General features: G+C 39.8%; 1 non-coding gene across 1 annotated transcript; it reads right to left on the bottom strand.

Moving 5' to 3' along the window:
- Positions 1-4672: 4672 nt before the first annotated feature.
- Positions 4673-4779, bottom strand: LOC142423520 (U6 spliceosomal RNA). Its single transcript, XR_012779151.1, has one exon. It is a non-coding gene; the product is annotated as a U6 spliceosomal RNA (small nuclear RNA).
- Between the last annotated feature and the right edge of the window lie 887 nt (positions 4780-5666).

Genomic DNA, 5666 nt, shown 5'->3' on the forward strand with positions numbered 1-5666 from the left:
GCTGTATCCCTAGCCTCTACCCACAGAGGCTAGCAGCATCCCTCCCTGAACTGTGACAACCACAAATACCTTTACACAGTCCCCAATATCCCCTAAGGAGGGGCAGTGAAACAGAGCAAGCTTGAAAGCCACTGCCGTAAGGAATATGGTAGAGCACAGTGAGGCTTTCTAGATAAAAATCTAAGCATAGATTTATTTTTCTGGGTTTGGGCAGTTCTTAGGGGTACCTGGTTTACTTTAATGAAAATGTTGTTTTTGTACCTGCTGGGCACCAGGCAGAGTCCTTGAGTGACACAAACAGTTGAGCGCTTGGTTACAATCTAAAACGTTGACAGTTTACTTCTACCCAGAGGCACCTAGAATGATATTCTGGCAATCTTCTTAAAAAAAAATACCACTGTTATTAAAAAATCTTTTAGAATGCATCTTTTCTCTGAAACACGCCAGGTTGCCATGATTTGGGCTCAGTACAAATCTGGGTCATCATGAATTGGAGTTGACTTGACAGGAACTGATACTGGTACATCTCAGGCATGGTGCATCAAGATAATAGCTCACCCAGTTGTACAGGCAGGTAAGCCCAGTTTCAAATCTGTGAGTCAGATTTTAAGCTGAATTTTCTTCTGATTGGCCTAGCCTTCAGGGGTGGTGAACCCAGGAGCAACAGGAAGATGGAGAGGTGACTCCAAGGTCAACAGGAGAGGTGAATTAATCCAAAACTGGCAGGCTAATGAAGGCTTCCAGGGTCTGCAGGTTTATGGTAGGCCATTGGCTCAAGTTCAAAGTTCAAGTTCAAAGAAGCAGAGTTCAATGAGCTAGACGCAAGATCCAGACCAGTATCTGCACATATAGGAAATAGACTGTAATCCTAAGGAAACCTCATCAAGGCTTTGAATTTAATTAAGGGGTTACATGTCACCCTAATCTTACAACTGACTTGGTGCTCACAGCAGGTCCCATTGTGTAGTTGATTACAGTGTGTTAGGTAGCATCATGGGGGATTACTAGGCTTTAACTGCCAAACCACTGAGAATCCTGGCTAAGCTATGTTGACTAAAACATCCCAATGGGCTATTGTTGGATTCATTAGATGTAATTACTCCTAGAATTTTCTAGGATAATTTAATTCAACTCCTAAATTTTCAAGTTTGAGGCCAACCCCAGAAAGGTTGTCTTAAGGTTATTTAAGGATAATGTCAACCAATAAATGAATCCCATGACAATATCATCAAAAAGTATTTTTGAGTAAAAATTAGTGCTCACACTCATTTAAAAAGTAATGAGAGAGAGAAATAGTCCATATCTAAAATTAAGTCTGATTCTCTCTAGGATTTCTTTAGAGTTTTGTAAATAATAAACAAGAATTTCTACAACTGGTAAAGATATTTTTCCCTTGAGAAATGATATTGTTTGCTCTGTCGGATCGAGTATTTAATGTTAAAGATCAGGTGGTAACACATAACACCCACCATAATTCTTACAGGGGGATCAGAATGATAAGAAAAACAAGAATGAGACTCATTGGTCCCTGGATCAGCTTAAGCCTGAAGTCACAACTTGCTAATAAGTGAAGCAAACATTTCTTCTTACTACAGAACCCCCTGATAATTTTAAGGCATAGTTCCCAACCAGACTTTATATATTGATTGATGAAAACTGAATTAAAGTCACGAATCCCTCCATAAATTTTAACTAAAACATTATATTCCTCCTTTAAATATTTATGATCTCTGCTCCCCTGACCTTCAGATCTCCAGACAGGAACTTTTGAAGGCATTCAGAAATTTGACAAAGTAAAAGCATGTACTTTAAACTTCGTTTTAAACCACAGACTCACCCTTTCTCTAGAGGAAAGAAATCCCAGCAAAACAAATAGCACTGGAGGACAGCACTGGAGACACTGTGTGGAAAGAGTGCCCAGTCTGTCCCCTGTCCCATGCACAAACGCAAAGGCAGGGCAGCAAGAGGAGCCAAGTGACCAAGTCCCCGAGGAATCCTGAAAAAAGACTCTGACTCGGGGAACAGGGCTTGGCACCTTATCACACCTGATTGGAAAACATTCATAAGGATCAGCAGACAGACCTGGAACTATTTATTTGGTTTTTTCTCGCTTTGTTTTGTTTTTGTTTTGCCCTATTCCTATCTACATAAGATAGGCAGGGAGAACAATCCCAAGGAGACAAGAATAGGACCAGCGGTTCTGGAGGGACATGGGAGAGTAGGGGGTGGGGTGGGGCGAGGTAGGGGGAGCCACCAAACTCAGGGATAAAGTAACAATAAGAGATCCAAAACTGATGACAAGGAGGCCGTGTAATACCTGCTGGAGTTTAATCAAGTGCAATTTATCCCAGAAGAATTACTGAGAGTCGAATGGTGGGTGAGCATGATTGTGGGATAGGGGCAAGGTGAAAGGAAATAGAGGAAAGAAATGGGAAGCAAAATCTGTTTATAGAGGTATCGCTATAGGCATTTATATATGTAAATATACTAATTTATAATGAAAGGGTAGAGACTAATGTATATTTGTTTATATGTTAAGTATTAGAGAGCAGACAGACTTTGGACCTCTACTCAAGACCTCCCTTAACACAAGAACACTTTATTCTAATAACCTGGCGCTCTTTGATACTCCACCTTCCCAACACAAGCCCTGAAGACAAAATGGGTGGTTAAGCAGATGTAGTGAAGAGAGTGGATGGTGCCTGGCTATCAAAAGATACAGTGTCTGGAGTCTTAAAAGCCTGAAGTTAAACAAGCAGCCATCCAATAGCGAAGCAAATAAGCCCACATGCAAGAAGCACACCAGCTTGTGGTGTCCAAGGGATCAGGTATCAGTTATTAAAAGGTTCAAAACAAATAACAATATCGATGTGAATGAGGGTGGTTGGAGACAATTGGATCTCCCCCCACAGAAGGGTTCTAAGGAAGGTATGATCAAACCAAGGTGCAGTATAGCCCCGACACTTCACACATTCCTGCGCATCTTGAATGCTTCCTCCTCCAACTACCATGACCCAGCTCTACCTTACAGATCTGGCTAGACCAGAGTACACACACTGGTACAGATAAGAGCTCTGGACACATGGAATTCAGGAGATAACCCCTCAGGAACAGCAGTGGGAGTGGTGAGATCATGAGGGTAGAGGTCTAGCAGGCAGAGGAAAAGGGGACGGGGGAACCCATCACAAGGTTGTATATATATCCCCTGCCCCCTGGAGGGATGAATAACAGAAATGTGGGTGAAGGGAGACAACAGACAATGCAAGATACAAAATAATAACAAGATATAATTGATCAAGGATTCAAGGGTAGTGGGGGAAAGAAGAGCTTACACAAAAGGCTCAAGTAGGAAATGTTTTGGAAAGGATGATGGCAACATATGTACAAATATGTTTGATACAATTGACGTATGGAATGTTATAACAGCTGAAAGAGCCCCCAATAAAGTGATTTTTTTAAGTATAGAAATGAGCTCCAAAGGGTTATCAGCAGGTGATTTTCTATTTGTTTTTGCCAGGCCTTTTTGCTGATGAACTTCTGGGTGGATTTGAACCTTTCATTTTTCAGCTAATCAAACCCAGTGCCACTGAGAAAATTCAACACAAAATACTCCCACAAAGGTTTTCTGGGACTGTACATTTTTGTGGAAGCAGTTAGCCTCAACCCGTCACTCCCACAAAGTGCCTGGCAGGTTTGAGCCACTGACCTGTGGCTGATATTTAAAGTATCAGCACGGCACCTTACCTTTCAGTTCAGTTAGCAGTTATACTGTAATATACACATAAAATATATAAGTATACACTGTTGTGGCACACGAGCCTTTGTAACATAAAATGTGTGCGTTATGTAATGAATACATATATGTGAAATAACATTCATGAGCTGGTGCAGCAACAGTAGCAATGAAACTAACCCGGGCCTGTTTGAATCTTGAAACTACTACTAATTTTGCCATCCTAGGCAAGATAGAAGACAACTCTGCCCTTCTACTTTCTCATCTGTAAAATAAGAAATTTATATTTTCTACCCTATGAACTAGTATTGAGAGTTGTAAAAGATCAAGAAGGCTCTGGGTAAACAGTATATATTATTATGGAGATGGTGATACCCCATAATCGCTCCATGTGACTTCGGTTTCTCTGCCTGTAGACATGTGTACAGTCTACATTTAGGAATCTCTTTAATTGCTTCATGTTTCCGATAACACCAAAGCTTCATTTTCCTATAAATTAAACTGTGTTGTATACATTAGGAGAAAATTTAATGTGATCCTATCGCATATCTGTGATCAAAGCTAAATTGTGTTTTTATGGAGCTGTATTTCTTAGGCTTTCGCTTTGACAAAGCAAAGTTGCCTATTATGTTTTCCCAGTATTCTCAATTCACTGCACTGTTTCTTTGCTGGTTAGTGCTTTGATCTATATACTTCCTAGCAAGTGATCATGATGTTGACTCAAATCCTATGGTGTTCTGTAATCTACCTGGCGACGTCTGAGCCTATTATTGCAGTCATCTTGAGAGTTGTCCTCGTGTGCACTGACCCCCTCCTCTGTCTTTGTTTCTCCTAATAATGTATTCAAATTGTGTGAGATGAAGTCTCACCATCCTGATTCAAATACGAATTCTGGCTGTAATTGTTCAAATCCCGATCTGTCCATTCTTTTTTTTTTTTTTAAATATGGAACGCTTCACTAATTTGCGTGTCATCCTTGCGCAGGGGCCATGCTAATCTTCTCTGTATCGTTCCAATTTTAGTATATGTGCTGCCGAAGCGAGCACCCGATCTGTCCATTCTTCTGGTAGTCATGGTATATTCAACATTTTTGGGTGGCATCATACATCAAATGCATTAATTATTCATTCTTCCTTGTTCGTTGTCCAGCTTCCACATACACATGAAGTGATTGAAAATATGACCTCATAGATCAGACACATAAAAATGACATCTTTTTTTAAAAACAAAACAAACAAAGCATTTCTGCTTCTTAACACATTAAATAAGTCTTTTGCAGGTTTGCCAAATGCAATTTTCCCCTTGAATTCTTGATTATGCCTCCCGTGGGCATCATTTGTAATCCAAGTAAAAAGAAATCTTGGACAACTTCAATAGTTTTGCTTATCATGATGTTATCTATTTTATCATTGGTGTGGAGTTTTTTTTATTCATTTTTATTTATAATACATACTGAAGGTTATAGTCCTTGATCTTTACCAGAAAATGCTTCAAAATTTTTCTTTTTTATTTCCAGCAAGCATGGTGTGACATTTGTATGTTTCACGTCTTTAATGAGTCTTCTTCCTTCAATACTGATGTTATGTTCTTCGTGTAGTCCTGCTTCTCAGATTATTTGCTCAGCATTCGGGTTGAATAAATATGGTGCAACGAAATAACCCTGATGCACACCTTTCCTGACTTTAAAATATACACAGTGTTAAGTGATTTTTCTACTACTCAAAAAGTTTGCAATTTGAATCCATCCAAAAGCCCATCAGAAGATCTGGCAAAATACTTCTGAGAAATCTCTGACAAACATGGAATCTCCACGAGGGCCTGCTTGGTTTAGTTTTCTGTTAAAGTGCTTTTTATTGAAAATATATTTGGAAATGAGTTCTCTCTTTTCAAGAGTACGTAGAGAAGAGCTACAGCCACCCCACCCCACACCCTC

Source organism: Tenrec ecaudatus, chromosome 12 (assembly GCF_050624435.1).
Source record: "Tenrec ecaudatus isolate mTenEca1 chromosome 12, mTenEca1.hap1, whole genome shotgun sequence".
Classification (NCBI taxonomy): Eukaryota; Metazoa; Chordata; class Mammalia; order Afrosoricida; family Tenrecidae; genus Tenrec; species Tenrec ecaudatus.